We start from the raw sequence: 26,170 nt of genomic DNA, 5'->3' as shown, positions 1-26,170 counted from the left end.
CCGCATGGCCCTGCTGACACTCTGATTTCAGACCTCTAGCTTCTAGACTTCTGATTTATTCTCTACAGTGAGAGAATAAAGTTCTGTTATTTTAAGTCACTGAGTTTGTGGTACTTTGTTATGGCAGCCCTAGCAAATTAATACAGCTCCCAGCCACTGCACTGAAACAGTGTCATAATGGGCTCTTTGGAATCCAGAGGGCAATTTTTAAGACTTTTTAAATTGGATGTCTCGCTATAGCATTTGGCAAAATTTTTTACTCCCTGCCATTGAAATCCTCCTGCTCTGGACTTTTGGGCACCACTCTCTACAGGTTTCTTCATGGCTCTTAGGCTCCTCTATCTCAGCCTTCCCTTCTAAATTTTCTTTGTTTCATACCCTAAATATTCCTGTTACCTACTTCCAATTTAATATGTTAACTGAGCCAAGATACATTTAATTCCCCCCATCCTGCTCCCAAATTCCCAGTGAAATGAATAGATCAATATAACATTTTAAAAATCTATTTCATTTATGTATTCAGCAAATATCACGTTTCAAACACTGTGCCAGTATGGGAGATACAGAGATAGATGAAGAGGCAGACTAAGTATCTGACCTCACGGAGCTTTCATCCTTGTGGGGATGGATAATAAATAACCGAAGAAATACATAAGACAATTACAAGTGTGATACACAGCATAAAGGAGACAAACAGGATGATGAGATAGAGCAGGTGTAAGAGAATTTTTTCTGTTGAAGGGCCATACAGTAAATGTTTTAGGCTTTGCAGACCAAATGGCCTCTGTTGCAACGACTCAACTCTGCTATCGCAGCACAAAAGGCGCTACAGGCGAAACATACATGAATGGTGTGACTGTGTTCCAAAAAAATGTCATTTACAAAACCAGGCAGTGTGCCAGAGTTAGCCTGTGGACTGTAGTTTGCCAACCCTTGAGAGGGAGAAAAATTGCGATAGATCATTTTTGATAAAAGGGTCAATGATGGTCTCTCTGAAGAGGTGGCATTAGAATTGAAACCTGAAAGGGACAAGGCGCCAAACCTCCTTTCCTCCACCCACCAGCCTCTGAACTAGTAATGACAACAAACAAGTGTTTTATTCTTTTGTTAGCATCTAAAGGATTTGAATGGCAATCCACATAATCTACAAAATTCATAACTCCAAATGGTGGGGAAACATCAACCCCTGCATCCCCAGTGTGGGAATTTGCAAAAAAGAGAAAGATCACTCAACTTAAGACATTATTTAGTAGTTTGAAAGAGGGTTAGGGATCTGAAGCACTAGGTAAACATTTCCCTCTAAACAGACTTTTGTGAAAGAAATGGGAGACAGCATTACAAATGTTTTACCTGTATTCCAAGCAAGAGTTGAAAATACACTGTATCTATGAAAAAGGAATAACCTAAAGTATATAAATATTGTTTTATTCATAATCATTATTACCATAAGATATCAATTTTTATATGAGGTTACTATAGAAAATTGAATCTGTAAACTTGTTTTTTTAAAGATGCAAAAATAAGAGATATGGAGAACAAATCCACAAAGTAGAATTTGCTTATAATAGGAACTCTGTGTAGAAGTAGAACATATCAAGTAAATCATTACTTTATCATAGAAATTAGAAATTATGGAACAAGTTTTCCTTATGAGAAGGTTTGTTTCTTCAGCCCAAATGGATTAATGAATGACAGGTCAAATTTATGTAGAAAGAAATAAACCTAGATATTTACTGATAAAATCAATGAATTTGAGGCCTTTAGGAAAAGAAAACTACATATACCCAGACCAGACAGGGAATGGGAGGTGAGAAGAGAAGAGAAAATGCATGAAGAGAAAAATGTTTAGAAACAGACATCTCCTCTACAACACTACATGCTTTGGATGCTTTTAAAGACAAAGACTGTGCTCCAAGGATTCTGAATTCATTCACATCCAAGGACAAAAAGTTTTATAAAGATTCAGGAAGTATATCAGTTCTGTGAAATAATTACGCTAAGAAGTATTCCAACCGAGACTTGAATCAAAGTATTTTAAGGATGGAAAAAGCATAACAAAAGAATAAATGAACAACTGTGATAAGTTTTGAAAGACAGCTGCAACATTATCTCCCTTCCCACAAACTCTTCAGTGATGTGGCCTTGCTGCTCCCCGGTGATGAGGTAGAATCTATTTCTCCACAATCATGTCTCTGGGTTAGACCTGTGACTTTTGCAGCCAGTAGAACACTATAAACACGACACTATGCTCGGTCCAGACAAAGTCCTTAACTGACCTGGCAGCTTCTGCTTCCTTCCTCTGGGAGCTCTGAGTTCCCTGTCGGAAGGACCAGCAGTTCTGCTAGAGAGAGGGGCCGCATAGAGGGGCATGAGGTGCCCCAGACATCTAGCCCAGTTGAGCCTTCAAATGACTCCAATCTCAGCCTCTACCTAACTGTAAACACATGAGAGACCTCAAGCGAGAACCACCCAAACGAGCCCCATCAGCCCAGAAAACTCTGAGAGGTAATAACAAATTGCTGTTTTTTAAGACACGAACTTTTGGAGTGGTTTGTTACATAGCAATAGATCCTGAAATGAAATATAATGTATTACCTAATTGTTGTTAATATTGCCATAAAACTGTTCAAAAGTAAAAAATATGTATCTTAAAAGATATGATACAGGATGCTAAAAAACATTAGTAATAATATTCTGGATCTAAAAATCCCAGATTCTTTTGACAAAACTCAAAAGTGGGATGAGATAGGAGAAGGAATTGAAAGTGTAATACATTCCTCAACTTATATGGAGGATGAAAATAGTTACTATTTCATTCTTTACATTGTTAGAGAAATTAATACGCAATTTATTTTCAAAAGGAAAAAGGTTTATTGTGTTTCTGATTAAAAATCAGTAAATACTAGTTATAAAAGATTTACTTGATACAGAAAGGTATAAAGAAAAAAAATAAACATTAGCAATCTCATTTTCCAGAGATACAAGCCATATCCATTTGGTCCATAATCTTATTTTGTATACATATATTAGCTAAGATCCTGTTTAACATGACATTAGATGGTATATTTAAAAATGTCTCCACAAATACTCCATTTCTATTTAAAGAAATTCTCAACTTGGTAGTACCTTTCTAAAGCATAATCATCCCCATAATTGCTACAGCTCTCAGAACTAAATGGTCTCTTCACTCTCCACCTTAGATAATCGGAGAGAGAGATGGCAAACTCTGTTACTATGATTGAGAGTTTAGCAAACTCTCAAACTATGATAAATTACATTTGGTATGGTTTAAATGCTGCACAAGTCTAGAGCACTTTTACTGAGCACAATTCTATTTTGTACTAAATAGATCATTTTATGCCAGACAAGCTGATCTTATTTGATAGTGATGTAGAAATGTACTTACGCTCATTGACATTCTAATTGGGCACGACCTTAAATTTAAGAACTACTCACTAGAACCATATGGAGATTCCTTAAAAAACTAAAAATAGAACTATCATATGACCCAGAAATCCCACTACTGGGCATATACCCAGAGAAAACCATAATTCAAAAAGACACATGCGCCCCAATGTTCATTGCAGCACTATTTACAACAGCCAGGACATGGAAGCAAGCTAAATGTCCATCGACAGAGGAATGCATAAAAAAGATGTGGTACATATATACAATGGAATATTACTCAGCCATAAAAAGGAACAAAATTGGGTCATTTGTAGAGACATGGATGGACCTAGAGACTGTCATGCAGAGTGAAGTCAGAAAGAAAAACAAATTAATGCATATATGTGGAATCTGAAAAAATTGGTATAGACGATCTTATTTACAAAGCAGAAATAGAGACACAGACATAGAGAACAAATGTATGGAATACCAAGGAGGAAAGGGGGGATGGGATGAATTGGGAGATTGGGATTGACATATATACACTATTGATACTATGTATAAAATAGATAACTAATGAGAACCTACTGTATAGCACAGGGAGCTCTACTCAATGCTCTGTGGTGACCTAAATGAGAAGGAAATCCAAAAAAGAGGGGATATATGTATACATATAGCTGATTCACTTTGCTGTACAGTATAAACTAACACAATATTGTAAAGCAGCTATACTCCAATAAAAATTTTTTAAAAATTAAAAAAAAAGAACTATTCACTAAAATCACTGTTTCCCTAGTGTTTGCTACGGAATTCCAGTCCAATTAGATGTTCTAAGAGTAAAAGAAGTAGGTATTCAACAAGTTTAGAAAATTCTATCACAAACAATACTGAAAAGATTATTCTCATCCATGTCTCCTTGTTCCCCTGTGCAAGATTTCCTCTGGGGGGTATATCCAGTCACAGAAGTGTTATGGCAATGGGTTTGTACACATGCCATGTCCCTAAATCCTCCTTATGTCCCTAAATCTTCAGAATGGCTGCACAAACGTATATCCATCCAGCAGTGATGAAGGGTTCTTGATTCCCACAGCCTTGGCAGTACTTGATATTATCCAACTCTCTTTATCATTGCCATTCTCGTGTGCAGTTTTAATTTGCAGTTATCCAATCGAGCTTCTTTTCATTTGCTTTTTAGGTATTTTAGTTTTCCCCTTCTGTGAATTGTCACTTTATATTATGTTTTAATCCTTTATTGGTTGTTCACATCCCAAACATCTTCTCCCATTGTGTTGATAGTTTCTTACACAAAACATGAAATCGTTAATTTTCATGTCATCAATTACACCATTTTTTTATGGTCTGTGCTTTTTTTTTCACCTCATTTAAGAAATCCTTTCCCACTGTTTTTACAAAGACTTTCTCCAACATTACCTTATAATAGCTTTATAGTTTTGTCTTTTACTGTTCGATCTTTATTCCAATGGGAGATTATTTTTGTATGATGTTGTGGTGTGAGTTTTGGGGCTGTTTTTTCTCCAAATATTTTGTCAGTTTTCAAAATCCTGTTTCTCCCATTTCCTCAATGATCTACCAACAACTCTTCAAGTTCCCATACACACATGGATTTGTCTTAGATCATATCCTATTCTTTATCTATTTGGCATTTCTAGAACCAGTATCACACTGAATTACTATAGCTTGATAACATGTATTAATATCTGGTAAGATATTCTCCACATTGTTCTTCTTTCTAAGAATTGGTTTGGCTGTGTGTGGATTTGTATGTGCACAATTCACTGCTGATGGGGTTTTTTATTTTTATGTGTTTTTTTTGTTTTTGTTTTTGTTTCATTGAGATACAATTGACATACAACATTAGTTTTTCCTACTCCAGTCTACTTTTGTGTCCTTTAAAAAAGTTTTCAAATATTATCCATAACAACTTTTGCATCTTTAAGTCTGTTCCTATATATTTTATTTATTTCCTTTTGACAATTGTAAATATCATATTATGGTCTACTACTTTTTCTAACTGGCTATTGGTGTAAAAGGATTCTATCGGTTTTTGCTTATTGATTTGTGCTCAAGCAACCATGCTGAACTCTCTTTTTAGCGTTAATAGCTTGTCTGTTGATTCTCTTCAGTTTTCTATATAAATAATTAAATCATCTACACATATTGACAGTTTTGTCTCTACCTTTCTAGTCTTATCCCTTATTTCTCTTACTTCTCATCTTTCATTGGTCAGGACATGCAGTCCTTTGTTGAACAGAAAGGGTCATAGCAGGCGTCCTTGTTTGTTACTGACCTTAAAGGGAAGGCTTCTAAGGTTTCTCTGTTAAGTGTGATGTTTGAACATTTCTACCGGATCTGCTACTTAGGCAACACAATGTCTAATGGTGTTTTTATTAATAAAGAAATCGAAAACTTTATTTTGGGAGATAGAATTTCTTGCCAATATAACACTAAGCTCCAAACTAAACTAAAAATTTGAACACATTTTCCAACTTAAAATGGTTTTAATTGTGCTTTTACCTCCTGGGTTTTCTCATTTCCCTTTGCCAAATTTTGACCAGGGGGATAGAGAAACAGTATTATAGTCATCTGAAAAAGGGCTAAAATAATTTATGCTTTGAACTATAGATACACAAGTTCTATACCACTGTATACGAGGTGTGTAACTAGTGGAACTGGTTTTTACTATCACATATTAAGTTTTCACATTCATATTTTCAAGGAAGATCCACAACGACTGAGCCCACGAGCCACAACTACTGAAGCCCGCGTGCCTAGAGCCCGTGCTCTGCAACGAGAAGCCACCGCAATGAGAAGCCCACACACCACAACGAAGAGTAGCCCCTGCTCACCACAACTAGAGAAAGCCCACGCGCGGCAACGAAGACCCAACGCAGTCAAAAGTAAATAAATTAAATAAATAAATAAATAAATTTAAATAAATAAATTAAAATTCTGTATACATCATTTTTAAAGAGTTTTTAACAGGTAAATAAAGATAAATAAATGTTCACAGGTGGCCTTGAGCTTACCATTTTGGGTTCAAAAATCTGTGAGCTTGGAACTTATAAACCTGGCACTCAGAATATCTTTTCCAATTGTAATAATTTTCTACTTTATTTTCTGGTTCCTTGCATATACATCATCTCCCACTTGAAATTATAAACCCTTAGAAATCAAGGTCCATGTCAAATTCCTTATATTTCCTCACAAGACCTAGCACACTCAACTATACTCTACTATAAAATACAGTGTATTTTATAGTTGATGTCAGGTATCAACTATAAAAATAAGTGAATAGGTGAATTAATTAATAAACTAGCAAAAGAAACTGATTAATGATGATGAGATTTCTAGCCCAGCCCAACTTAATTCCCCAGTTAAATTCAATGAGTATTTACTGATCAACTGCTCTGAGCCAGGCAGTTAAACCTTGTAAAAATACAAGACCTACAGTGTAAAACCAAATAATCTAATCAGCATTGACTATGGGTTTGCTTGTTTTTTAATACATTTTGAGTCCCCACATCTTTGGAGTGGAAAAACATCCTTGTCAATTCCATATTTGATATTCAATATTTGCATAAAAGAAAGCAACTTTCCACATCTTCAGAACACACATCCCTCTCTGTCTCTGTCTCTCTCTGTCTCTGTCTCTCTCTCTCTCACACACACACACACACACAGAATACTAAGCAAAAAGATAACAATACAAAAAGGCATCTATTGGTTAATCATACCTAAATTTGATGTTGATTAGTTCACTGCTCAGATCTTTGTTTATCTGGCCATGACTTCACTCTCAATAAATAAAAAATAGTTTCCAATCGTATTTAAAACAGGAGGGAAAGCTCTTCCAGGAAATTTAATGCCCTTTTCACCTACCTCCAAAAGCCAGTTTAAAAAAGCAGGCATCTGCCAACCAAACCAACCAGGAACTGTAACAGAGACCACAGCACCATGTGGTCAGACATCTGAAATGCTGCTGACAACTCTTCCATTAAGACAGGTTACACTGCCATCATTAGCAAGTCATCAGTCAATCTGCTGAGAGTCATTTTCTATATCATTTCCTCTCTGAAGGCATGAAGGTCACATAGCACCATTGTGTTAAACAGCTCTGGGAAATCTGAAAAATGTTTAGGATGGAGAATATGACTTGGTGTATAATTTCCCACTTACAGTTTTATGCTATCAGACTAGCACACATGGTATTCTCATCACTAGCATCAAAAGTTCCATAAACGTATCATAAGTAATATAAGGCTCTGTGGTTGTGATTTGCTTACAATCACATCAAAAACAAAAGTTAATAGTAGCTACCTAGTTCCAGGAGTCATTTATTCTCATTAGAAAACCAAAGCCAGCAATGATATAAGCAGAGCTGACAATCACTGCTTGGGAGAAACTCAGAAAAATTGGGATGTCATTTGGCTGACTGTTAGTGGATATTGGGGTGGAAATTAGCTCAGACTTAGCTTATCCAGGTGCATCGTTTAAGTTTATTCCAGCTAAATCCTAACTTTTAGGGTGAGATTTAAAGAGAAACTCCCTACTCTCTCTAAAAGTTGAGGGATTTCTAAACACACGGCCTGTTCGTTCGTGTGGAATTACAAGACTTTTTTAAAACCTCTATTTGATGCTGTATGGATTTCAGATATTTTTCTTGGGTCTCTAGTTCTATAATCTGTTTCCTGAGAAGCTTACCACGGCCAATTTTCTCATGAGAGAAGCTCAGTTTCAGGGACTAACAAAGCCCAAGTATCAAATTGAAGTCCAAAGTAAGCAGTCACCATAAAAGAATATTGATTAATAGATCCTTAGTCATTTCAAAATTATTAGTGATAGAATTTGTTGACCACTTTTGTAATAGCCACCAGTTCTCTAGTTGTAGTCCTGGAAAAACAGTATTAATGCAGCTGTTTATAAACTTTTTAAGAACCTTAAAAGTGATTTTATGTTAAAATAAATTAAACACAAAATAAATATTTAGCATTGTTATAACGCCTCATAGGACTCTAACATGGCTTTCAGGGTAGCAATGCTACTGCTTTCCCTCTTACTTCGTAGATTCCTCCTTCGCCATTACCTTTGCAGGTTCCTCCTCAACTTCTTGATCTCTTAACACTTAACTGGAATATTGCAGCACTTCTTCTTCAGTCGTCTCTATATACATAGATCACTTCAACTTTCAGGGCTTTAAAGACCATCAAAAAGCCAGGGATGCCGAAATTTATAACACTAGTTCTAAACTCCAGACTCATACACCCAACTGCTTACTCAACATCTCCATTAGACTGAGCGCCTGACAGTTTAAACTCCCTGCCCCCCAACCCACTCCCCTCACAGTTTTCCTCATCTCTGTGAATAGCAACTTCTAGTTTCTCAGGCCAGGAACCTTGGGATCATCTTGATTCTCCTCTTTCCCTCACATCCTACATCCAATCCAACAGAAATTTTTCTTGGCTTCACTCTCCCAACTTAGCCAATAGAAAACTACTTGGCAATGAAAAAGGGCACACACACACACACACACACACACACGCATGCACACACACATACTGCAAGCACACAGGGATGAGTTTCAAAAATATTACTTTGAGCCAAAGAAGTTAGACACAAAAGAGTATATACAGTGGAGTTCATTTATGTGAAATTCAAGAACTGGCCAACCTAATCTATGGTGATAAAGATCAGAATAATCATTGCCTCTGGGAAGTTGCCGAAGGAATTGCTGAAACAACACCAAAGAAGGTTAGGAAAATTAAAATGTTCTATAGTGTGATCTGGGCGGTTACAAGGATGCATATACATGCTAAAATCCATCAAACTGTTTACTTAAAATTTATAAATTTTATTGAATGTTAATCATACCTCAAATAAGTATTCATATGTGTGTAATATGTATTGCTAGTTCTTAGAAGGGTCAAAATGTTGGAGTATTTTGAAAAATGTAAATATGTAGATCATAGATCCTCCCCAGCCAGCTCAACAAAAGCCAAAAATAAGGATGGGATTATCTAGGAAAGACCTGTGGAAGAACCTCTTGTTTCATGGAATAAATTCCAACACATACACGAGAGGCCCACAAGATTCTTGAGAATTTTATACAAACAGAACCAATCTGGACAAGCAGAACCAGTTTGGACAGAGAGAGGACAAATGAAAGAAGGTTTTCCACAAGCAGAAAACAGACTGACAAAACTATGCAGTTCCAAGTACATGCTACCCTTCATGAAAAAAATGACAGCTCCAGAGGTGGAGGCCCAAGTCCAGAGCGTGGAACCAGAAACCACACTGGATTTTTCCAAGGCCTTAGAACATAATGTCACCTGCCCTCCTGGATTCAAAATTGCTTGGGACTGGTGACCCCTTTTTTTCTTCCATTTTTCTCCCTTTTTGAGCGAGAAGGTCTGTAACTTTTATCCCATGCCTGTCTCACAACTGTATTTTAGCACCAGCTAATTGTTTCTCGAGTTTCACAGGTTCATAAATAGAGAGAAATTGTGCCTCAGGATGGATTAGAGATGAGTATCTCACATATCTGGTTAGATTATGAGATCTGGGACTTTGAGCTAATGAGAGTTAGATGAGATTAGATTATTTGGACTTCAAGTTGCTGCTATAATACATTGAGACTTTGGGGAATGTTGGGATTGGGTGAATGAAACTCTGTACCCATTAAACACTAACTCCCCTTCCTCACCCCTGCAGCCCCTGGGAGCCACCATTCTATTTTCTGTCTCTGTGAATTTGACTACTCTAGGTACCTCATGTAAGTGAAGTCGTACAATGTTTATCCTTTTGTAACTGGCTTATTTCACTTAGCATAATGTCCTCAAGGCTCATCCATGTTGTCACATGTGTCAGAATTTCCCTCCCTTTTAATGCTGAATAATATTCCATCTTATGTATGTGTCCTATTTTGCTTCTCCATTCAACCATCAGTGGCCACTCAGGTTGCTTCCATCTTTTGGCTATTGTGAATAATGCTGCTATAAAAATGGGTGCACAAATATCTGTTCCACTCCCTGCTTTCATTTCTTTTGTGTGTATACCCAGAATTGGAATTCTAGATCATATGGTAATTCTATGTTTAATTTTTTGAGGAATTTCCGTACTGTTCTCTACAGCAGCTATACCATTTTATATTCTCACCCATAACACACAAAGGTTCTAATTTCTCCACACTCTTGTCAACACTTATTATTTCTGTTTGGTTGGTTCTTTTAATAATAGTCATCTTAATGTGTGTAAAGTGGCATTTCACTGTGGTTTTGATTTGCATTTCCCTAGTGATTAGTGATGCTGAACATCTTTTCATGTGCTTATTGGCCATTTGTATATCTTCCTTGGAGAGATGTCTATTCAAGTCCTTTGACCATTTTTTAATTGGGTTATTTTGTTGTTGTTGAACTGTAGAAGATCTTCGCATATTCAGGATATTAATCCCTTATCAGATATATGATTTGCAAAAATTTCTCCCATTCCAAGGATTGCCTTTTCACTCTGTTGATAATTTCCTTGGATGCACAAAACTTTTTAATTTTGATGAAGTCCAACTTATTACTTTTTCTTTCATCTCCTATGGCTTTGATGTCATATCCAAGAAATTATTGCCAAATCCAATGTCATGAGGTTTTGCCCTATGTTTTCTTCTAAGAGTTTTAGAGTTTTAGCTCTCACATTTAGGTCTTTGATCCATTTCAAGTTATTTTTATATATGGTGTAAGGTAAGGGTTCAATTTTATTATTTCACATGTGAATATACAGTTTTCCCAACATCATTTTTTGAAAAGACTGTCCTTTTCCCATTGGATGGCCTTAGCATGCTATTTATGTCATTTTAATTAACTCACCTTATAATAAATTCTATTATAAGTATTGAATAATAAAACTGCAGTCTATTACCTGGAATAATAAATTCACTTCTTCTTTTGAGTGGATACAGGCCGTACCCACTTCTATCAACAGAGCAGAAAATCATTATACTATGCTGCTTCATGGATTTACTTTTCTAATTATTTGACTCTAAAAGGCACAGTGCACTTTGTTATAGATCACCTATACTCAATTAATATAGAAAACTTTTGAATATTATAATAAAATAGAACAAATGTTTAAAGAAATGTCCTTAAGTTTCATACAGGAGAAATAAAAACTACCTAAAATAGGGAGAATAAAAAGTATTACAAGTCAGTTGTCTGGATTCCTAGAGGAGTTAGACTCATTTCCTTAAGGTCAGCCCAAGAGTTATCCTGATTTTGTGTTTTCCTTCTTAAATTTTCCTTGCTCTACCATTCACCCCCATACTTTACCCGTACTATCCTCAGAGATCTCACTAACCTTATCAATCATAATTTGATACATTTTAGTCACTAAGTTATCTAAAGGGAAGTAGAGGGCCTCATTGTGCTCATAAAAATAAAGCTATAGTGATGAAAGTAGATCCCTATTATTTGTAATTTTTAATTGCTGCTCAAAATCTGTATATGATTTGACCAAAACTACAGATAAAAGTAATGGTGGTAACAGAAATGGTAGTAGAAGTAGAGGACGCTAACACCCTTTGACTTACAATGTGCTAAGAACTTAATATTAAATGTCATTTAATCCTCAAAATAACCCTATGATATAGGTACTGTTATCAACCCATTCTAGAGTTGAGGAGACCAGGCCTTAGAGAGAATTTCATGCCCACGTACCTCACGGATGAAATGGAAGAGACAGTATTCAAGTCCAAAGGCTGTGCCCTTACACAATTACATCAATGTTTCACAAGCTTTTATCAGTCAGATATGAGTTTCACATGGTTGAAATATTTGTAGACAATCTGTATTTCTGTATTATTATTCACTTATATTTTTCTTTAAAATCAACTCTTAAAAAAAAACTTTATTTTTAAAGGTTTAAAAAAGAACAAGAAGAAGTCTTTAATGCTACATAAATACCTGCAAAGACTGAGTGTGAGACCTAGTCCCCCTCTTCAAATGAGGGATTCAAAGTGTTAGACGTTGTAAGTGTGATTAATGCCAAACTAAGCCTTTCTTTTGAACTAATTAGAAGAATCGAAAGAAAACTCAAAAGGAATGATTTACTCACTATCTGTTTTTAAGTTCATTATAGCTTATGATCATATCAAACAGACTAAGGAGTCCTGTACATGTACCTCTTCATGGTACCTGCCCCTCACCTTGGGAAACAATCCATTACCCTCTGTTGTGCTTGGATGTGCCGTTATACCAACAGCAAGTTAACTCTCTTACCAAACAACTAGTGAGGTGTTTGAAACAGGAAGCTTCTCCAAACCCTCTTGTCTACTAAAGACAACAACAGTTAAGGAAAGAGTCTGGTGGAGGAAAGAGACAAGTTGACTTGCAAAGCCATGTAATAAGTGGTGATAAATAGGTGTAACAGAAGGCCTAGGCCTTTAAAAACAAGTGGAATTAAGAATTAAGGTAAAATAATGTCCCACCTCATGCCTGAATTTAAAAGAAAAATATATAAGATCTATTGTAATAGGTTCCTATAGATTTCATAAATTATAAATATATTAAAAATTTATACTTTTATCTTCACAAAGTATCCCAATTAATAATTTCATAGACACCATATCTTCAAGCACTCTAAGTATAAATCTATGCTACAATTTCTAACAAAGGGAAGGTAGTTCATTTGAAAAACCTAGCTCAGTACTGGCATCAATAGCTGAGAATTTCCTTCCTCCAGGCTGACCCAGCTGCAAAGCTAGAAGAGCATGGCTGCCCTCCATCCTGCCCCTGGGTCTCCTCACATCTTCACCCACTGAAGTGACACAGGACTTCTATTGTCATGCTGTCCTCTCTACCCTATGACTGTGTGGCAAGCATATTTAAGAACCTGTAAATTAAATTGTCTATTATCCAGAAAAACTTTGTATTTCTTGTTTAAATTTGTCCTGTTGAATTTTAACTATGAATAATTAATCAACTTCATCATTTAAGGGCATTTTAAGCACCCATATGTGTTGAAGATTTTGTTTTAAAAAAAAGATTTTTTAAAAATTATACTAACTAATATCGATATGAACAAACCTAAACTTACTTATAAAAAAAAGGAACAATAAAACAAACACTAGCCGATGCTAGAATTTTTTTTCTAATAGTTAAATTATTATGATTACTCAAGAGCAGAGGAATGAGTGAAAACCATAATTCATTTTAACTAAATGTAGAACACAGGCAGTTACCTGAAGCAGATGTGCCAATGGGGAGATGGGACATTTAGCCTAACTAGAAAGTACAATATTTGGAGCATTACCTGCAGAATAGGTACCCTGGGTGAAAAGGGGAAGGCCATAAAGGGCTGAGGGAGCCCATACTGAGATTTGGAAGACAACTCCGACATGGGGGCCACCCTGAAACAAAGATAAGACCCCAACATGGCCTCTAGGAGTTTACGACACAGAACTGGAGCAGTAGCCAGACGTAAAAGTAGCCTCTTTTCTGAGGCCATAAAACATGGTGCTGCCTGAAGACTTAAGCTCCGTGAAGGCAGTTGCTGTCCTGAAGTATGTACATAGTCTGCAAAGTGTCCTCTAGTGTCCAAAAGCTCTCACTGCATGTAAAAATAGAAACCTTTCTCCAGTCACAAGATCAAGGATCAGCTCTCCCTGCCCACAGCCTGATACTTGGTAGTCAATCTGGTGACTATTTTTCAAGTTTCCACATGGTTTTCCACTTAGTCTTGATAATCAGTCAACAAAGCAAACAATGTAATTTAAAGCATCCTGATTTAGTGGCCAAAAGGAGGCGACAGAGCGTCTAAGAATATGGTCTGGAGTCTGACAGCTTGGGAGGGTAAAACCTTGCACTGCCTCTTGCTGGCTTTGTGACCATGAATGAATGAATTAATTTTCTTGCTTTCAGCTGACACATCTGTAAAGTAGGGATAATAACATTATCACCTCATAGAATAACCATAATAATCCTAGGAGGTAATAAATATTAACCAAACCTGGAGCCAACCTACCTCAGAATCTTTTTTCTTATGTTATAGTAAATTTCCCCTATTCTTAAAGCTACTTTCAGTGTGTGCTTTCCACTATTATTTGCAGCCATTGCCAACCCACTGATAACACTGACTATTGTAAATGAGTATTTCAAATTACATTCTATAGTCTTCCCGTGGGCTGGATTTTAGCGTACTACAGACTGTTCAATTATACAGATCATCTAACTCACTAGTTATACAAATGAGAAAACCAAGGCCCAAAGATATTAAGTGTCTTATTCCAGGTCACACAGCTGCCAGAGCTGGGACTGTCTAAAACTCAATATGCCTGGCTTCCGGTCCGGTGCCCTTTTATCACATAATTCATTTCATTCCTCTTCTCCATCCATAAAAGTCAACACAAATCACACTCCAAATCAGAGGCAGCAGAGAAAGCAACTATTTCTGCAACACATTTTCAAGATGTGACAACAACTAACCACTTTTTAAAGGCAGGTAATGGATTAACGTGATATTATAATGAAAAGATATCGGAAGAACTACTGTGAAAGCAAAAGATCAGTCAGCTCAATAATGTTTGAAATATCACTGATCAGACCTTGATATACAGAAAAATATAAACAAATGGAGGAACCATTTTAATGTGCTTACTCACAACCAACCCATGATACTACTACCTCTACCTGCTTCCCTGCCCTCGGTCCAGCCCTGAGGTTAAACTCACTAGCCCTATTACTAGTTCTTTAATTAGAACCTGGCTATCATTCTGCCTTCCCTCCAGTTTACATCCTGCTATCTCTTCTTCTTGAGTCTGGGGGAGTGAGGAATAGAAAGATGATATTTACATTTGCTATTGCTCTGGAACTATCTTTACATAGACCTTCACATGTAAAGTTCACTGTCATTCAGGTCTCAGCTGAAATGTCACCTCCTCCTCAGATGGGTCCTTTCTCATGACAGCCTAAAGCAGCCCACTCTTATCTCCTTATCACATTACCCAGTTTTATTTTATCACAGTACTAGTTACTACCTGCTGTTTTCTTTTTTTCCATTAATTTTTGTATTTATTTCTTTGCATTTCCTCCAGCTAAAATGCATACTATTAGATACCCTGACTGTCAGCAGCATTGTAACTCCAGGAGGTAAAGCAGTGACTGAGAATAAGTACTCAATAAATGTTAGCTGAGCATTGCCTAAATTTACACTGTTAGTTCCAGAGGCAAGATTAAAATTCAGATGTCTAGCCACCAATTCTTTTCACTGCATTCTGACTTCTACATGACTTTATCTTGGAATATAATAAATTTTTAAAAATATCTTTATTGGAGTATAATTGCTTTACAATGGTGTGTTAGTTTCTGCTTTATAACAAAGTGAATCAGCTATACATATACATGTATCCCCATATCACCTCCCTCTTGCGTCTCCCTCCCACCCTTCCTATCCCACCCCTCTAGGTGGTCACAAAGCACTGAGCTGATCTCCCTGTGCTATGCGGCTGCTTCCCACTAGCTATCTATTTTACATTTGGTAGTGTATATATGTCCATGCCACTCTCTCACTTCGTCCCAGCTTACCCTTCCCCCTCCCCGTGTCCTCAAGTCCATCCTCTACGTCTGCGTCTTTATTCCTGTCCTGCCCCTAGGTTCTTCATAACCTTTTTTTTTTTTTTAGCTTCCATATATATGTGTTAGCATGCGGTATTTGTTTTTCTCTTTCTGACTTCCTTCACTCTGTATGACAGACTCTAGGTCCATCCACCTCACTACAAATAACTCAATTTCGTTTCTTTTTATGGCTGAGTAATATCCCATTGTATATATGTGCCACATCTTCTTTATTCATTCATCTGTCGATGGACACTTGTTCTGGCTATTGTAAATAGAGCTGCAATGAACATTGTGGTACATGTCTCTTTTTGAATTATGGTTTTCTCAGGGTGTATGCCCAGGAGTGGGATTGCTGGGTCGTATGGTAGTTCTATTTTTGGTTTTTTAAGGAACCTCCATACTGTTCTCCATAGTGGCTGTATCAATTTACATTCCCACCGAATATAATAAATTTTAACATGTGCTACTTACTTTACCTATATTGACCTCTACCTACCACCTTCTTTAAATTAAAAGTATACTTACCTTTTAAGGCCTGTTTTATTTTCACCATGGTGCTTTTTTCTTAAATCACACAATCAAATTTAATCAATCCTTTCTCAGTATTAGTATAACATCTTTATTATATTTCATTTTTGAAACTTAACTTACCTTGTTTTTTATCTGGCTCTCCTGACTCTTAGCTTACCTTCTTTTTTATCTAGACTATAAATTGTCTGAAGATAGTGATGGTGTCTAATTCTTTTTCATTTCTCCCTATGCCTATCAGACTGCCTTAAATATAGAAGTTATTCAATAAATTCTTGCTGAATTAAATTAAATTAAATTAATTAATTAAATTTTCTCTCTACGCAAAGATCTTGTTGATTTCCAGAGACGCTGGGTGGTCAAAATACAATAAAAAGCACTCAAGGAGGCAGAACAACCTGTTTGTTGACAATAATGATATTTCCAGGGAATATATCGGAACAACTAAGGTTCAAGGCAATATTCCACACATTCTAGAATGAATTCCATGGAGGAATAAATTGCATCTCACTGACTCAGAACCTATAAATATTTTTCAAGTAATATCTACACAGGATATTGAATTCCAAACAACTTTTGAAAACCACTAATCATTTACATTCTTCCCCAAATGTCACACAGTGTAAAACTGATGGATCTTTTGTGACCTGATGACATTTCTCTCCATTTCTGAAGGCATTATAATGGAAATGTGGTCTTCTATCATCCTGCTACAGTTGGTATAAATCCACTAGATACTTTTTAAAAATATTTTGGGAACACACAGTCATGCAAACCAATGTCTGCCTGTCCCAGCAGGGGATAGTAAAAGACTTTACAAACACCAGATGGGATTTAACAGCATTAGTAAAACATAAAATGCTCCAAGAGTGCTAAGTCACTTCACGAACAACTCAAAGCAAATATATTTGATTTCCATTATACATATTTTTCTTTCTTAAGAAATTCTAAAATTTTCCAATAAAAGTTTTATCATAGTCCTCTGACACTTAATTTCTCTTAAAATTAAATTATAATTATTTACCCTTTGGACACTATGCACAGATTATTACTCGTGGATATATTAACAACTTTCTAATTTTACCACAAGTATAGAACATACGGAGTTCTAAATAAGCATTCACCTGATTTCAATATTTAAATGCTTGCTTCACCAGAAATCCAACAGTCTAAGGTGACTTTTTATTCTTGTCATATCTAACTTTAACCTTGTAACTATGCAGGAGTTGATATTTTGACAAATATTTTACAAAATAGTAATTGCAAATCATTTAATAAAATATGACCTAGAAAGACATTACTACCTAATTTTTTTAAAAAATATGATTTTCTTGGACTTTTCTGGGAATATAATATTGTCATAAAATGGAGTCAATTTTCTATTCAAGGCGAGCAGAAGCTCAGATAACCCTCCCCACTCCAAAAAAATTACTCATGCAATTGTATTTTATTGTGTATTTTACTCAAATAACAAGCAGCCAGGTTGAGGGTAAGAAGAGACAGGATGTCTACAAATGTTCTTTACTATTGTTTTACTTAGATTAACATTAGAAAATGATTCTCTTTGCCTAACCACCTCTCAGAAATGGTTGCAATCCAGAAGAAAGCAGTTGAAAGTCAATCTGAGATTAAATTTTAGCTGCATATAATATAGTAAGTATATAATCCACAAACAAGGCAACTCAAGAAAAAAAGGGGAATTCCCTGGCGGTACAGTGGTCAGGACTTGGCACTCTCACTGCCAGGGGCCAGGGCTCAATCCCTGGTCGGGGAACTAAGATCCTACATGCGGCACAGTCAAAAAAGAAAAGAAAAAAAATGTATTTGGGTGGCCCACCCCATGGACCACAGCCACGTCTGCGAGCAGAGATGCAGCCTTCCATCCTCTGAACCACCACACTTATCTCAGATAAGAAACAATTCAAAGCAATAAAATGCTGTAACAGCAGTCAGAGCGGCGGGAGTCAAACACCTGTTAGCTCACTTGATGACAGTCCCCAAACCGAAGAGGTCAAGGTTATGAATTTGCTCAAACATGAGGTCAAGAAAGGGTCTCTGTTCGCAGACAGTATCCTTTTTTTTTTTGACCGCACCGCGCAGCATGTAGGATCTTAGGCATCAAACCCATGCCTCCTGCATTGGAAGTGTGGAGTCCTAACCACTGGACCTCCAGGGAAGTCCTGACAGACAGTATCTTTAATCTCAAAGAGAATGAACTTCACAAAAAAGCAAATCTAATTATGTCAATCTCCTATTTAAAACTCTTCAACAGCTACCCTCTGACCTCAGGAGAAAGTTCGAACTCCCTAGCATGCCATCCAAAGCCTTCAGGACCTGGGTCAGCTTATTTCTCTGGCTTGTCTCTCAGCCTTTCCCCTCCCCGCATCAAGGCTGCTCAGCAACACGCAGTTCCCCACGAACATGCTAATCCTTCAATCTAGCACCCCCTTCCCTCAGCTTCTCCTGACTTATTTCCATCCATAGCCCAGGGGTCCACTTAGAGGGCAGCTTCTCCAGGAGTCCTGCATCCCCAAAGTCTTGGGAGAGCAGAAAATCCTCCCACAAGCTACTCTCAGTGCTCTAATCCATATCCCATGGATCTCACTGTATTCAAATTGTAAGGCAGTTTGTTTGCCTCCACTGCTGGCCTGTGTTATTTAATCCTTCTGAAAACCAATGAGGTAGGCCTTACTGTGCCATTTTACAGATTAAGAAACAAAGACTCAGAGATAACTTACTTGAGGTCACTTATTTCATGGTGGGAGAAGAACTAAAACCCTGTACCTTCCCTTAACTATCATACTATGCAGCCACCCAGGGTAGAGCCTTAATCCAAGCATTATGAATTGTTATTATATTAAACAAGATTATATAGAGAGAAAATGCTTAGCATAGGACCTGTGACATATACTATGTGCTCAATAAATATTAGCCATCACCATCATCATCATCATCGCCATCATCATCATTATTAGCATTAGCTTTATCACTGTTTGGTCAAAGTTCATCTCTTTCAACGCAAAACTCCAGGAATCCTGCCAAATCCAGGATCTTTCCAAACAATGAGATCAATCATTAAGTGATGGTTTTCTCAAACTACTTCCCCTCCTTTTTTTCCTTAGAGGTCTTTAAAACCAACCTGTATTATGCTTCTAAAAAAGACAAAAAGAGGTTGCTCTCAAATGAAATCCCTTTTCACTTCCTTCCACCAGCACTCATTCCTTGGTTATTGAGGGCTACATTAAAGAGTCTAAAAAGTATGTGTTTCACATCTTTGGTGTCGTTATTCTATCACTGTTTTAGCGTGATATCCATCTTGATCCTTTTGGCTTGACCTAAGCCCATTATATGTGAGGCCAAGGTAGAGTGAATTTTTACAAAACTCTTTATTTCTTTAGGGATGTGAAACTGAACCTTGTCCCAATGGCAGCAGCATCTATTTAAAGACAATCTGATTTTGTAGGAACTTAGATGGAAAACAATGAAAACAGGAACTGTCTGCTATTAAATATGTTTCCTGTAACCCAAGCTCAGTAAATTGAGTCTCTTGGTTTTGCTGTTGCTCCACCTCTGGGAGTCCTGTTTAAATCAACAGGGTTCTGTGAGTACAGATCAATGGCAGGATTTTCAGTTTCACAGAGAAACAAAGCTTTCCAGGAGAAAGAATCGGCCAGTGCACAGCAAGTACAGTGTCTTAATTGCAAATGCTCTTTCAAGCTCTGAAAAATTGTGTTAGTTCATTGAATCTGGGATTTGTTCCTCCACACTGAAAGCTAAGTGCACAATTTAACATACTTGGCATTTTCTTTTTAAGGGCGATCCAAACTTTGAAATGCCTCTTGCATTACAGGTCCAAAGAGCCCTCATGAAAAAATAAAATAAAACCTTTGGTTATCAACGTATTCACAGTAGCAGATTGGAGTTGCAGTTTATAACTTTCAATTTCCTGAGAGTAAATGTAAGATATTTAGCCAAAAAAATTCCAATTTATAAATGATCATAAAACTTTTTCTATCAGCTCCCATATTGGAGATTCAGCCTCTTGATTTAGAATTCAGAGTTTTATTTTAAATTTATGGGTAAAAGAGTGAAGAGTGAAAACTTGGCCACATCTCCGGACACTAGACACTAGACAGTGGATCCAACGAGAGCTCCTGGTTATAGGAAGGGTAAGTCTTGCATTGTGCACACAGGGCTGGAAACTGGGCAGGAGAAAAGCAAGCAGAGAAGAATTGAGGAGGTAATAGAATGGCAGTCCAAGAGGAGGGTGGAACAGAGGAGAAATCTTGAGGTGCCATCTTCATCTACCAGCATCTATGTAAGGATGAAAAAAGTGCCTCATTCCATATCTAATCTCAACCCTATATTGCAAGTTCTAGAGATAAAGTGGGAACTTCTCAGCCATCAAGGAACGAACCCCAAAACACTAGGCACTCTCCACCTCCTCTATCCTCATAGTCTCTGAGAATCTGACAGAGCTCCAAGATCTGGGAGATGATTTTGGACTATCCCCAGATCTCCAGGCCTCTGGAAACCTCAGAAGGGACCAGAGTCCCACTCAGTGCTGCCTTCCCATCCATCCCAATGTGGAGAAAAGGCATCACATTCTCCATTCTACTCTCTTACCTTCATGTACAAAATGGTCAAGGCTCTCATAACACAGGCTTAGTATCCCAGAGTTGAGCTCAAAAATCTTTACATACATGGAAGCCATGCATTTTTCTCTGAGTATCATTTTTGTCTCTATTGTACCAAGAACTTAAGATTCATAGTATCTTTCCCTAAATCCCATGAGTATAATTTTTTAAAGTATGGGCGGGAAACGGATTGACCATTTTAATGGTGTAAGCACGGGATTTACATGCATTTTTCCAAGTTTTCTGAGAAGAATGGGAATAAATATTTTTCAAAGTAAAAAAGAATTTCAGAATGCCTAAAGGAAGCTACATAAATAAATAATCTTTTATGTCTAATGCAGCGCTTATTAACATGGACTCCTATGGCCTTCAATGCTTCAGTACACGACTACCCGGAAAGTTTATGCAAATTTAGGGTGCATACACATTTTAGTATTTTACGTAGATAGGGCTCACTGCTTTTATAAAATTTTAAATATGGTAGATGGCCCCCCAAAACAAGTTTTAGAGGAGTTAAATTAACAAGAAGTGCAAATTTTCTATTTCATACTATTTTTCAGCCCTTCAATGCCACAAAATTTTTGCCATGGTTGAGCACTTTGCATCTGAAGACAGAGGTATAGATTGAAGATTCTGCTGATTGAAGACATTGATAAAATAGCAGCCGTCTTGATTGTTTACCCTGTTCTCTTCCTGCTTTCTACAGGAGCCCCAAATTAATGAAATACCCATTCCAGGAGCAATCTCTACACCTACAGACCTATTTGTAGTTCCAGTGCCAGGTTCAGAGAGCTGAGAGTAAGATAGACTCAATAATAGCCAGTATTTACTGAGAGCTCCCGATATATGTACCAGGCACTCTGTGAAGCATTTTTTCTCACTCGGTCTCCATAACAATCCCATTAGATTACTACTGCTGGTATTCCCATTTCATGCATGAGAGTTAGAAAATTAAGTCTTTGCCCAAGGTTATGCAATGAGAAAGTGGTAAGACCAAAAATCTAAACCCAGATGGTCTGACTCCAGAATCAACAGTCTAAGTAAGCCACTGTGATATGCTTCTCCAGAAGTTTTCCAGGAATATCATTGAGGAAGCAGGCAATCAAGACAGCACTTTCGTTTTTCATCCTGACCTAATATTTCTGAGCTGAGCAAGTACTTGGACATCATCCCATCACCCATCTTTACAGGGGAGAAAACTAGAGAGATTTCACAGTACTAATGAAGAAGAGATAGATGTAGCAAACAATAAAAAAGCAAATGGGGACAATGCAAAAATACACAAGTATAATAGAAGAATGTGTAATTGATAAAGCGCATTTATTAAATTGAAGTTATCTTTATCTGAAGTACTACTTTTAAAATCTATCCAAGAGAGCATTGTGTAAGAAGGTAAAAAGGTACACCCATTTTGGAAAACATTTGACAGTCCCTCAAAATGTTAAACAGATATGACCCAACAATTCTACTCAAGTATACACCCAAGAGAATTGAAAACACATGTCCACATAAAAACGTGTACGCTAATGTTTAATGTTCATAGCAACATTGTTCATATGCCAAAAAATAGAAATCCAAATGTCCAGCAATTAATAAATAGATAAATGAAGTGTGGTATATCTATACAGTGGGAGACTATCTGCCAATAAAAAGCAATGAAACATTGGTACATGCTACAATATGGGTGAACCTCAAAAACACTATGCTAAGTGAAGTAAGGCAATCACAAAAGACCACATATTGTATGATCCCATTTACACAAAATGTCCAAAATAGGTAAGTGACAGAGACAGAAAGATTAGTTAGTGGTTGCCAGGTGCTAAGGGCAGAGGAGAATGGAGTGAGAAATAAGGAATAATAGCTAATGGATAGAAGTTTTATTTGGAGGGTGATGAAAATGTTCTATAATTAGATTATGGTGATGGTTGCACAGCTCTGTAAATATACTAAAAACTACTGAACTGTAAATTTTAAGCGGGTGAACTTTATGGCATGTAAATTATATCTCAACATGGCTGTTAAAAATTGTTTTAAAATTAGCATGTGTGCTTCCTACCTTTACCATGGGGAGTGTAACAGCGACGGTAAAGGTGTTTCATCCCCACCTTTCGGCCATACTGCCTGCACTCTCTTCATCTGTCTTCTGGTAAAAGTATCACTCACGACCAGCAGAGGGAGCTCAAACGATAGCTTTATCCGTTCTGCTCCCAATCACAAACCGCTGAGGACAGAAAAAGAATATTTTCAAATTTAGAGAAAATGAAAGATAGTTGAGTTTTATCCTTACTTATCCCCACCAAAAGGATTGAAAAGTTGATATGAGCATTCATCTCTTTAAAACAAACCCACATCGATCCTCCTACACATCTCAGCTTTTCAATTACATTATATTCTCCATAACACAAGAATATCTAGATTATAATAGGATAGAATATGATGTTTGACCGAATACTTCTGTGCTCTTTCCCTATAAATTGCTTTTAAAACAGTCAATGAAATCCAGCAGAAGAACAAAAAGTTAGCATCCTATCCATAGATTGTCTTTATCATTACACGCTACCTAGTTGCACCTCCCATCTTTGCTCCAGCTCTGGGATCAACTGATTTGTAATATTATCACAGTGCTTAGGATTTTAGTGCAAAATAGATGTTAGCTATTTTTGTTGCATTCCAGGCTGAGAAACAGCTTTTGAAAGGGCATTTATTTATTCAAGAAATTTTATTGAATATCTACTATAAGCTAGTCAGTGGTGGGGAAAAAGCAGGTATAGAAACTGTCCTCATGGCTTATACTCAGGTGGGGGAAAGGTGATATTAAACAAACATATAAATAAGATGTAATCTTAAATTATAATAAGTACATTGAAGGAAAAGCACAAGGTAATTAGAGAAATGATAACAGGAGTGTCTAATTTAGATTGGGCGGTCAGGGAAAGTCTCTGAGGAGTTAGCAATTACACTGACAATGGAAGACAGAATGTTCTAGGCAGAGGAAACAGTACTGTGTGCATCTTGAGTCAGGAAAAGACTTGAAGGAGCTTCAAGAAGGCTTGGGCTGGAGCCTAATGAGCACAGGGAACATGGTGCTAGAAGAGGTTAGAGGGTAGGGTGAGTGCCAGGTCATGTAAGGCCCTGTGGGCTCTAGGAAGGGGGTTGTATTTTACTTTAAATGTAACGGGGAGCCACTGAAGAATTGTAAGCACACAAGTGGGTTGTCAGAGTTGCATTTTTACCAGACCACTCTGGTCATAAAGTGGAAACTTGATTAAAGAGTCTCAAAAGCAGAAGTGGGAAGGGGCATGCTAGTTGAAAGAAACCATCCATTGTGTTGTGAATGAAATGTGAGGTTCAGGGGCGGTGGGAAGTTATAAGAGTCATTCTAGAAAAACGATGACATACTCCCAGGCCCATTTCATGGCAGGCTCCAGAATCCATGGCATAATCTGTGTTTACCCTAGTTCTCTACCAACACCAATCCTAGCCACATCTTCAAAAAGAATCAGCAACTATGAAAAGCATACCCAAGCAAACAGTAACGCTGCTTTTCCCTCTCTGAAGTTATGTAGAGCCATTCTTAATATAGGGGGGAAAAAAATCAATGTACACACGTTTCCCAGAGAAAACACGTCTAATTTAACAATGTATACATGCTTCCTAAAATTGCGACCCCTCGTTGCACCAGCTGTTAGAATTACAATGGTGCATCAAATGAGGGTAATCAATTTTACACAGATGAGGAAAGATATAATATTTCAAGCCAAGCTTTGGAATTAACTAAATTTACATGCATGTTGTAGTGGAAAGAGCATGGACTGTAATTTCAGAGGACGTGGGGTCAATCCTTACTCCACCACTTACAAGTCGTATCTTTGGGCAATTTACTTGACTTCCCCAAACATCTGGTTCCGTGAGTGTAAAATGTAGATAATAATAATGTCCACCTCATGGAGAGGTCGTGAACATGAAATGAGCATGTTCAATGCTCAGTGGCTTTCAATATCATTACTTTAAGAATGTATAAACTATTAGGTGTAAAATAAGCTACAAGGATATATTGTACAACACATGTAATATAGGAAATATTTTATAATAACTGTAAATCGAATATAACCTTTAAAATTGTGAATCATTATATTGTATACCTGTAGCTTATATAATATTGTATATCAACTATCCTTCAATCAAAAAAAGAATGTACTTCCAAAAATTTAATCAAGTTCCTCAAAATAAAACTTCTGTACAAAAAATAGAAATCATTCTAGAAAATTACCTTCTCTTCAATAACATTTTTTTGGCTTGTTTTACTTATTTTTTTTAAGTTTTTATTGGAGTATAGTTATTTACTATGTTGTGTTAATTTCAGGTGTACAGCAAAGTGAATCAGTTATACTTATACACATATCCACTCTTTTTTTAGATTCTTTTCCCATATAGGTCTTTGATAACATTTTAACATGATTGACCACGTCAATCAAATTCAATAAATTGAAACATTTTGAGGTTCAATTCTCTGCATCAAAAAAAAAAAATCAAACAACTATCAAAGAAACTGGTTATAAATTTTCAATATTGCAGAAGTGCTAGATATTGGGAAAATAAAGATATATGAAATAAATGGAATGAACAAAATGAAAGAATAATAGTTTCTAAAGAATGAGGTTGTTAATTTCCAAAAAAAAATCAATAGATATAACTTAGAAACAAAATCATTGGTCAGTTTAAGGGTATTATGAAAATACTTCCAACACCTCAGCTCTATCACTTACTCGTGACATGACTTTAGAAAAGCCCCTTAAACTTGGCAAACTTGAATTTCCTCACTTATAAAATGAACATAATAGCACCTAATTCATAGATTTATTGTGAAAGATAAAATCGCGCCTCTAAAGCACTTTTGCATAGTACCTGGCACAAGTAGGTGCTGAATAAATGTCAGTTGTTATTTTTTGTTTCAGTATCTGAAAGCCTGTTTTAGGTCTTTTGAACATAGAATATTTTTGA

The 26,170-nt window shown here is 36.6% G+C and overlaps 1 long non-coding RNA gene across 1 annotated transcript in view; it reads right to left on the bottom strand.

Moving 5' to 3' along the window:
• Positions 1–26,170, bottom strand: part of LOC133101528 (uncharacterized) — a 149,864-nt gene that overhangs the window by 107,972 nt on the left and 15,722 nt on the right. The window contains exon 2 of the long non-coding RNA XR_009702654.1: positions 23,226–23,390. This is a non-coding gene — a long non-coding RNA (uncharacterized LOC133101528). The remainder of the gene's footprint in view (positions 1–23,225; positions 23,391–26,170) is intronic.

The sequence above is a fragment of the Eubalaena glacialis genome, chromosome 11 (assembly GCF_028564815.1).
Source record: "Eubalaena glacialis isolate mEubGla1 chromosome 11, mEubGla1.1.hap2.+ XY, whole genome shotgun sequence".
Taxonomy (NCBI): domain Eukaryota; kingdom Metazoa; phylum Chordata; class Mammalia; order Artiodactyla; family Balaenidae; genus Eubalaena; species Eubalaena glacialis.
Note: the sequence above shows the minus strand (reverse complement) of the source record. Positions and strands in the feature narration are given on the sequence as shown.